The 11,023-nt window shown below is 37.6% G+C and overlaps 1 pseudogene; it reads right to left on the reverse strand.

Annotated features, from left to right (window-relative positions):
• Nucleotides 1-1,251: 1,251 nt before the first annotated feature.
• Nucleotides 1,252-1,803, reverse strand: LOC114512593 (annotated as a pseudogene).
• Nucleotides 1,804-11,023: the final 9,220 nt, after the last annotated feature.

Raw genomic sequence — 11,023 nt, forward strand, 5'->3', positions numbered from 1 at the left:
TTACATATATATGTTGGATATTCTCCTAAATTTACTAGAGGAAGTAACTAAAACTGTGTGTGTTTTTAATTATCATGCCCAAAGTTACATGACTAATAGTTTCTGAGGCATTGCTTCCAACCAAGTGCTTCTGCATGTAAGGATTAACCATAACAAAAGTCATCTCTTTAAATAACTGTTTTATTTATTTTTTTATTTACTATTTTAAATTTATTTATTTAAAAAATTTTCAATACAGTTTACTCTCAGTATTATTTTGTATTGGTTTCAGGTGTATAGCATAGTGATTAGACTATCATATCCCGGTACTTTACAAAGTGTTCCCTCTGATATTTCCAGTATCCACTGGGCACCATACAGTTATCGTAATATTATTGACTATATTTCTTGTGCTGTACTTTATAACCCTGTAACTACCAATTTGTACTTCTTCATCCATTCACATCTTTCACCCTGTCCCTCCAACCACCTCCCTCATGGTGATTGTGATTACCAGTGCAGTATCTATGTCAATGAGTCTGTTTCTATTTTCTTTGTTTATTTACTTTGTTCTTTAAATTCTACATATAAATGAAATATATGGTATTTGTCTTTCTCTGACTGGCTTATTTCATGAGCACAATACCCTGTAGGTCCATCCATGCTATCTCAAATGGTAAGATTTTACTTTTTTATGAACAAGTAATATTCCATTGTATATATGTACCACAACTTTTTTATCCACTTGTCTATTGATGGGCACTTGGGTTGCTTCCACGTTTTGGCTGTTGTAAATAATGCTGCAATGAACATATGAATGCATGCATTCTTTTGAATTAGTGGTTTTGATTTCTTTGGATGAATATCCAGAAATAAAAAAATTGATGGGTCATAAGGCAGTAACATTTTAAATTTTTGAGGTTCCCACATATTATCTTTCCATGGTGACTGCACAGCCTGCATTCTCACCAAGAGTGCACAAGACTTCCCTTTTCCCCACATCTTTAACTTATTGATGATGGCCATTCCAACAGGTGTGAAGTGATATATCATTGTGGTTTAAATTTGCACTTCTCTGATGATTAGTGATGTTGAGCCTCTTTTCATATATCTATGGTCCACGTGTATGTCCTTGTTGGAGTTGTGTCCATTCAGGTCCTCTGCCCATTTTTTAAAATTGGATTGTTTATTTTCTTTGTGTTGAGTTGTATGAGTTCCTCTCCCCACCTTAGTTGTCAAATGATCTTTTTTTAAATCCCCAAATGATCTTTAATTAAAATATTTTCCTTTGTGGTTCTTAATTAGTTGGGCACTCCACTGCACCACTGTTGATGTCATCCATGATGTCATGAGGATGGTGGCCATTGACATTACAGCTCACAGACTGGGCAATACCCAGAATCTCTTTAACAGTTCCAAAGGATTCTCTAGCTAAAGATCAATGCTGCATTGTCGTGGAATGTTGACAATCTCATCAAAAGTGATATTTCCACTGTGCTTAATGTTTTTTTTTTTTTTTTTTGCTTCTTTCTGTCTTGTGGTAGATCTTTGGGGGCTTTAATGATTAGGACAAAGGCAGAAGTCACTCCCTTAAACTGGGCCTGCCTGTTCTCAATGGTCAGTTTCACTGTAATCCTCAGACTCTTCCCATCACCAGTTGCTTTGGTGATGTCATCACCAACCTTTTTTGGAGACAGTCCCAGGGGGCCTATCTTGGCTCCAACTTCCCTGCTGGTGTACCTCAGGTGTATGACTTTGATCTCATTGGTGTTGAACTTTGGCGGCATGGTGGAGGCGGCTGGTGTCAGATGAACCTGGATGCAGGACAACTGCACCTGCAGCTCCTCTAAGCTGAAAGTCGAAAGCTTGCATGAGTGCTCGATAAATTTTGGATATTATCTTCTTATCAGATATATTACTGGGAAGTATATTCTCCCATTCTGTAGGTTTTCTTTTCATTTTGATGTTTTTCCTGTGCTTTGCAAACACTTTTTAGTTGGATGTGGTCCCATTAGTTTATTTTTTCTTTTGTCTTCATTGCTCAAGGAAATAATTCATTGCTCAATGAATTATGTTCAATCTATGAATTATTTCGGATAGTATGAGTATTTTAATTATGTTAATTCTTGCTCTCTATGAGCATGTAATATGCTTCCATTTGTTGTGTTTTCTTCAATTTCTTTCTTCAGTATCTTACAATTTTCTAAGAACAGGATCTTTTACCTCCTTGGTTAAATTTATTCCTAGACACTTTATATTTTTTATGCAATTGCAAATAAGATTTTTATTTTAGTTTCCATTTCTGATAGTTCATTATTGGTGTATATATTTGCATCCAATTTCTGAATATTTATTTTGTGTCCTGGTACCTAACTGAATTCATTTATCAGTGCTAGTAGTTTTTGGTGGAATCTTTAGGTTTCTCTATGTACAGTATCACATCATCTGAAAGTAATGACAGTTTTATTTCTTCACTTCCAATTTGGATGACTTTCATTTCTTCTTCTTGTCTGATTACTGTGGCTAAGACTATCAGTACTATTTTTTAATAAGAGTGGTGAAAGTCTACATGTCTGTCTTACTCATCCCTGTCTTTATCGTAAGAAAAACACTTTTAGTTTTTCTCCATTGATTATGATATTAGCTGTGGGTTTGTCATATATGGCTTTCTTACGTTGAGATATGTTTTCTCTATTCCTACTTTGCTAAGTTTTGATCATAAATGGGTGCTAAATTGTCAAATGCTGTTATGCATCTCTTGATATGATCATATGATTTTTATTTTTCCTTTTGTTTATATGGTGTATCACATTAATTTATTATACCAAACTTGCATCCTAGAATAAATTCCACTTTATTAAATATGATCTTTTTAAAGGTATTTCTAAATTCAGTTTGCTAATATTTTGTTGAGGATTTTTGCATCTATGTTCATCAGGGATATTGGCTCTTAATTTTTCTTTCTTTGTAAGGTCTTTATCTGGTTTTAGAATTAGAGTAAAGCTGGACTCATAAAATGAGCTTGGAAGTTTTCCCTTTTCATGAGTATTTTGGAATAGTTTGAGAAGAATAGATATTAACTCTTCATTTAATGTTTGGTAAAATTCATCAGTGAAGCCACCAGTCCCTGATGTTGTTGGTTGGAAGTTTTTTTATTACTGTTTCAGTATTATTAGTTGGAATCAGTGTGTTCAGATTTTTTGTTTCTTTTTAATTCACTTTTGGAAAATTGTATGTTATAGGAATTTATATTTGTTCTAGATTGTCCAATTTGCTGGCATATAGTTGTTCAAAATATTTTCTTACACTCCTTTGTATTTCTGTGGTGTCCGATTTTACTTCTCCTCTTCCATTTCTGATTTTATTAATTTGGGTCTCCCTTTTTTTCTTGATGAGCCTGCTTATAGGTTTATCAATCTTTTTTTTTATCTTTCAAAGAACCAGCTCTTTGTTTCATTGATCATTTGTATTGTTTACTTAGATTCTATTTTGTTTATTTCCTCTTTGAACTTTATTATTTTCCTTCTCACTCTGGGCTTTTTTTGTGGTAATTTTTTAAGTTCTTTTAGGAATAAGGTTTAAATGTTTGAGATTTTTTGTTTGTTTTTTGAGTTACTTGTGATGCTATGAATTTTCTTCCTCTTAAGACTGCTTTAATTGTGTCCTATAGATTATCAGTTGCTGTGTTTTCATTTTCATTTGTCTCAAGGTAGTTATTGATTTCTTCCTGGGTCTTATTGTTGACCCATTCATTGCTTAGTAACATGTTATTTAACCTCCACTTCTCCATGTGATTTTCAGTTTTTTCTTTTAATTAATTTCCAGTTTTATTCCAATGTGGTCAGCAAGATCTTGACATGATTTTAATCTTCGTAAATGTATTGGGACTTTCTTGTGTCCTGCCATGTGGTCTATCCTAGAAATTGTTCCACGTGCCCTTGAAAAGAATGTATGTTCTGCTTTGGGGTGAAATTCTCTGAAAATACCAATTATACAAATCCATCTGATCTAGTGCATCATTTAAGGCTGCCACTTCCTTGTTGTTGTTTTTGTCTGAAAGATGTACCCATTGATCTCAATGGGGTGTTAAAGTGTACTATGACTGCATTACTGTTGATCTCTCCCTTTATGTCCATCAAGATTGGCTTCATATATTTAGGTGCTCCTATGTTGGATGAAAAAAACGTTTACAAAGGTTATATTATTTTATCAAGTTATGTAATGTCCTAATTAGTCTCTTATAGCCATTGTGTTAAAGTCCATTTTTTGCATATAAGTATTACTACCCCAGCCCTACTGTTTCCATTTGCATAAACTATCTTTTTTCATCCCTTTAATTTTTACTGTGTGTGTCTTTTCTTCTGAGGTTGATCTAAAAAATATGGGTCTTTTCCTTCTCCATTCAGCTTTCCTATGTCTTTTTATTGGCACTTTTGGTCTATTCACATTTTAAGTGATTATTTATAGGTATGATAGCTATTTCAATTGTATTCTTTGTAACTATGTTCCCACCACTGCCCTCCCCATTTTTTATTTTTCTTAAAGAGTCCCTTTGACATTTCTTGTATTACTTGTTTGGTGATAATGAACTCCTTTAGCTTTTTTCTGATCTGAGAAACTCTTCATTTCTCCTTCAATTTTAAATGATAGCTTCACTGGGTAAAGTAGTCTTGGTTGTAGGTTCTTGCTTTTGATCACTTTAAATATATTGTACCAATCTCTTCTGGCCTAAAGTGTTTCTGTTAAAACTATGATACATTTACACAATGGAATTCTATGCAGCAGAAAGAAAGAAGGAGCTCCTACCCTTTGGGACAGCATGGATGGAACTGGAGAGCATTATGCTAAGCGAAATAAGCCAGGCAGTGAAAGACAAATACCATATAATCTCACCTTTAACTGGAACCTAATCAACAAAACAAACAAGCAAGCAAAATATAACCAGAGACACTGAAATTAACAACAAACTGACAGTAACCAGAGGGGAGATGGGTGAGGATAATGGGGGAGGAAAGGGTGAAGGGTTTACAGGAACAACTATAAAGGACATATGGACAAAAACAAGGGTGGGTGGAAACAGGGGAGGGAGGTGGGGATGCCAGGGGTGGTGTGGAGGGGTGGGGGGAAAGGGCAGATAACTGTACTTGAACAACAAGAAAATTCAAAAGTATTTAGTAAAAAAATAAAAGTTAAAAAAAGAAATCAGCTTACAGTCTTATGTAGACGCCCCTGAGGTAATTGTCTTTCTCTTGCTGCTTTTAAGGTTTTCTCTTTGTCTTTAACCTTTGGCATTTTAGTTATGATGTGGCTTGATGTGAGCATCTTTGTGTTCATCCTCCTCAAGATCCTTTTCACTTCCTGTATTTGTGCTTTGTTGTTCTTTTTTCTTTTTGTCCACCAGGTTTGGGAAATTTTCAGTCATTATTTCTTCAAATAGGTTCTCAATCCCTTGTTCTCTGTTTCTTCTTCTGACACACCTATGATGTGAATGTTGTTATGCTTCATTTTTTCCCAAAATTTCCTTCAAGTGTCCTAAATTTTTAAATTCTGTTTTCTATTTCTAGTACCCCTATGAGCAGATGTTTTTATGCTTTACATTGTCCCAGAAGTCCCTTAGACTATCTTCATTAAAAAAAAAAAAACAACACTTTTCTTTCTGGTGTTTTGATTGTCTTCTGCTATCTTGCTTTCCAAATCATTGCTTCAATTTTCTGATTCACCAAATCTAATATTGATTCTCTCTAGTGTATTCTTTATTTGGGGTGTTGTATTATTCATTTCTAACTGGTTCTTTTTTAATGATTTCTGTGTACTCTTTTATGCTTATTATCTCTGTTTATATTATCACCAAGTTCATGAATTTTTTTCCTTAAGATCTCTGAGCATCTTTACAACTATTATTTTGAACTCTCTTCCTGGTAGATTGCTTGTTTCCATTTCATTCAGTTCTTGTTATGAGCATTTCTCATTTTTTTAAATTTTCTTTTAATTCGGGGCCTATTCTTGGTCTTCCTGTTTTGGTTAACTCTCTGTATTTGTTTCTGTGTATCAGGTAGATTTGCTGTGTTTTTCGGTCTTGGTACAGTAGGTTTGTGTAGTAGGTGTTTTCTGGGGCTCAGCAGTAGTCTCCTTTATCACTTGAGCATGATGCTACAAGAATGTCCCTTGGGTGGGTTTTGTTAGCCCTCCTATTATATTTGAGTCTTTGTAGATGTTTGCCCCTTTGTGTGTGGGATTAATTCCCAGGCTTATGAGCTGCTGTTGTGGGTACTGAGCATAAGAAATGGAATTCTCCCCAGAAGGGCCTGGTGCCTCCTGAGTTTCCTTTGTGTATTACTTATGCAGCTAATTAGATCCTGGTCTGAAGTTTCTTCAGCCTACTATCAGGTGTGTTGGTTCTGGGGCCTTTCAGGAAGGACTCTAGTGTAGGTTTCTGACAGATGCTGCCTGGGACTGGCCCTGGGCTACTTGTTTGGAGCCAGAAAGAGATCCAGTTTGTGGCTGCCTCTGCTGGGCCTGGGTATGTATGGGAGGAGTTAAGGTATACAGTAAGGCTAACTTCCATTTGCACCAAGCCTGGGGGCAGATCACCAAAAGGTTCAATGCACCCAAGATCCACCCCCACCTGCCTTCACCTGCTGGCTGCCTATTAGGCTCAGTTGCTGGAAGAGCCTCTGTCAGTACCCGAGTGGTGTCAGGTAGATTCTCACTGAGTCACCAGGGGATGGAGAGTGGTGTTCAAAAGAATGATGCAGATTCAAAGTCAGTCCCAGTGCTGGGTCTGAGGCTACTTAGCAAAAGCCAGGATACATCAAGGCCAGCTGCCACCTGCAAGGTGCCCATGGATCTTTGGTTGTGGTAGGGTCTCAGGGAGATACAGGGTGAGGCCAGCAGAATTCATCAGGCCCAAACAGACCAAGATTTGATCATGTGAAGGGAGGGTTCTGCATAGGAAATGTGGCACCAGTGGGTTGTGTGAGAGGAAAATGGCCTCCACCCTAGAGCCACACAACTCAGTCTGTCCCAAATTCTGACCAGACCTCCTCAAGGGTCATATCTTAGCAGGGCAGGCTTCCAGGAGTCAGGAGGGTGAGAATAATGCATCTATTGTGGAGTGGCAGGACTATGCAGGCTCACTGGAAGAGGGGAATGGTTCCCACCTCAAAGCCCAACAACTCAGTCTCTAACACTCCCTGAGTCTTCCTGGGCCTCTGCACCAGGGCCCCATGCAGCTGACTTCTCTGCAGGGTGTGAGCTCCACAGGGTGGGGCGACAGGGAGTTGGGAGAGTGGAGCTATTGCATTTTCTCAGTCTGACACCCCATAGAGGACACAGCTTGACTCAAGAAAGATGGCATCTATGGAAAGTGTGGGACAGGGACTCAGCGCAGGGACCCTAGAGTTGTCCCTTCAGTTCTCTCCTCAGAAGCAAACAACCTAGTGTTTCATCACATGACTCTAGTCTACTCAAAGCCACCCTCCCTCCATCTGCTGGGGCTCGGGGTAAGTGGCTGTGAATGAGATTTTGTGTGCTGACCCTTTAAGAGGATGTTTGGATTTCTTGCAGATCCTCTTCTCTCCTTGGATGACAGAATCCCCACTGACTTCCACAGCCAAATGTTATGTGGGCATTTCTTCCCCACTCTGGCATGCTGGGCTGGAGATCCCTGGGTGGAGCTGAGGTTCAATGCTCCTTAGGAGAGATCTTTGAAGCTGAGATAACTTTCAGATTCTCAGATGCTTCTGTGGGATCAGGGACAGCCCTTTTCACATCTCTGCACTTCCTACTAGTCTCAATGTTGCTTCTTCTGTTAAGTCTTTGGTTATAAGACTTCTCTTCAGCAAGCCTTCAGTTGGTTATTCAGGTTGATTATTCTATATTTTAGTTGTAATTTCAGTTTGGTCCCAGGAAAACATGAATCTTAACTTTCACCTACTCTGCACCATCTTGGACTGTCCTAAAGAGCTCTGTATAAAACAAAGTGAGCTTCATTTATTTTATACACCATCAATATGATTACATTACAGTGTGATGATCTTTCCTTCCTATGCTTAGCTTTGATTATGACAATTGTGCATTTCTATGTTACATTAATGCCATAAGCCATGTGTTCTCTGATTCTGTGTGGAATCACTATCAAAGGGATTTATGTCTTCCCAGAATTTGAGTAACAAATTTTAATTACCAAGTATTTTACCAATGATAAATCATTCATCTGCTTAATAAATAAAAAAATAGTGTTATACAAATAAAACTGTGTAATCCAAATAACCAATAGTATGCTCTTTAAAAGCATACAGAATCTTTTACAAAACCATTAGGTGACAATTTATCAGGCTTTCAATTCACAGTTTTTCTCACCATCCATTGTTTGTTAATGGACCCATGAAGCTAGTACCTTGGCCTAATATAATTTTTTATTTGTGATGACTGACCATATCTCTAAGAGCAAGTTGCAAGATTTTTACACCTTCACCAAGTCTTTTCCTGCTAAGCAGCTAGCTCCATTTTGACAGGTTTATGTGATACACCTCCCCCTGACTCTGTTAGTGATCACAGAGTGCATGAAATACTGACATGTCTACTGCAAAAGAATACTGTGTGTTACAAGCAGTATGCAGTAGATCAAATGGTGCAGACTCTTAGTTCAAACCATTATCTATGTTCTAAAGAGATTGATTTTAGCGTTAAAATTAAGTTAGTCTTCTGTCTTAACTAATTCTTCACATATCCTCTTTCATTTGGGCATGCACTGCCAGCTGAAGATGCTGCTTTCACCAATAATGTGTTTATTGATTGAACACTTCTCTCCTGGGTGTCTGACAACCTTACCCCATCCATGGTAGTATCATGGCAGAAAAGGTATTTCAGCTCTATCAACATTTCAGTGGCTAATGAGAGCTATTTTGCCTGCCAGCTGTGCCTCTTTTTTCAGTAAAGGCAGAGTATTCATTTGCTGGGGCTACTGTAACAAAGCATTAGAGTTTGGGTAGCTTAAGCAAAGGAAATTCATTGTCTCACAACTCTAGAGGCTGTAAGATCAAGATTCAGGTGTTGTTGGTGTTAACTCTTTTTAAAGACTGTGAGAAAGAATGTGTTCCATCCTCTCTCTCAACTCCTGTGTTTGTTGGAGATCTGTGGCATTCCTTTGCTTATAGATTTATCAGTCTGATCTCTGCCTTCATATTCAGATGGAATCCCTCTGTAGGCGTCTGTCTCTGTGTGAACATTTCATCTTTTATAAGGACACAGTCATATTGAATTAGGGCTTACCTTAATAACTTCATTTTAATTTAATCATCTGCAACAACCTGAAACCAGAAAAGACACCAGCATTTGTGCTGCCTGCCACATACTGAACTCAATAAGCAGAGACAGGGATTGAATCTTTATGGGTGCTTTATTCAGATGGCCAGTGATCTGAGAAGATGGTGAGTCATACCCTAACAGACCATCTTACATTTTCTTGACAAGCCAGCCTTTTTATAACAGAAAACAAAGTGTGGTGAAGGGTTTTGAAATTCAGGGAAAATTAGATTGAAAACTGCAATATTCTTGCCCTGAGCAGTTAGCCATTTCCAGGGGCAGATGGTAGGTGGTCATCTGTCTCTCCCTAGAACACAACGACCTGATGCCTCCACTTATTCCCATTCAGTAATCTTTAGCAGTGCCCCAGGAGGTCGGCTCTCTCTCCCAGGACTGGGAGTGGGTGGGCCTTATCTGCAGCTCCTGAAACAATACCTTTAACATATGCATTACTTACTAGGCTATAACTATTTACCTTAAACTAAAATTTTCCAACTCTTGAGTCCCTATCAGACCCTGTTTCTAAATATAGTCACATTCTTAAGTACTGGATTAGGATTTCAACATCTTTTTGTGGAAGACACAATTCTACCCATAACGAGCAGTTTATTGAGCTAATACCTAATTTTGTCAAACATGGATTATAAAGCCCTTGCTGTGTTTTAGTTACTATATCCAGTGACTTTGTCAATAAGAATCTGTTTTTCTTTCCTTCCTTTTCCTTATTCTTTTTTATTGCTTTTAAAAATCCTCTTCAATGACTTTGTTAAAAACCAATTCTCACTTAAAATTTTTTATGTGCTAGAGAGTCATCTTCTTTTTTTACTTTTAATTCTCACCTGAGGGTATGTTTATTGATTTTAGGGAGAAAGGGAAGGAGAGATGGGCAGAGAGAGAGAGACATTGATATGAGAGAGATATATCTATCAGTTGTCTCCTGTATACTCCTTGACCAGGGATTGAACTTTCAACCTAGGCATATATGTGCCTTGACTGGAGAGTGAGCCCACAACCTTTTGGTGTATGGGATAATGCTACAACCAATGGAGTCACCTGCCCAGAGCAGACAATTGGTTTCTTTTGATGCATAATTTTCTTGTTTCTTTTTATGACATTTCATTTTTATGAACTTTTCATGTCTCTACATCAGATGCTGACTTTTCTCCTTTGTGTTTTATTTTGTTTCAATTGAATGTATTGGGGTGACATTTGGTTAATAAAACCATATAGGTTTCAAGTGTACAGTTCTATAACACATCAACTGTGTACTGCATTGCACACTTACCACCCAAAGTCAAGTCTCTTTGCATCACCATTTATCTCCCTTTTGTCCTCACGTATCTCCACCAACCCCCTTTCCTTCTGACAATAACCATACCATTGTCTATGTCTATCAGTTTTGTTTTGTTTGTTTTTGCTTAATCTTTTTACCTTTTTCACCCAGCTCCCCAACTCCCCTCCCCTCTAATAGCTGTCAGTCTGTTCCATGTATGCATGCTTCTGTTTCTATTTTGTTCCTTAGTTTATGTTGTTTAGATTCCACATGTAAGTGAGATTATATCGTATTTGTCTTTCTCTGACTGGCTTATTTCACTTAGCATAATAATCTCCAGGTCCATCCATACTGTCACAAAAGGTAAGATTTCCTTCTTTTTCACTGCTGCTTAGTATTCCATTGTGTAAATATACCACAGCTTTTTAAATTCACTCATCTACTGATGGGCATTTGGGCTGCTTC

Source organism: Phyllostomus discolor, chromosome 3 (genome assembly GCF_004126475.2).
Source record: "Phyllostomus discolor isolate MPI-MPIP mPhyDis1 chromosome 3, mPhyDis1.pri.v3, whole genome shotgun sequence".
Classification (NCBI taxonomy): Eukaryota; Metazoa; Chordata; class Mammalia; order Chiroptera; family Phyllostomidae; genus Phyllostomus; species Phyllostomus discolor.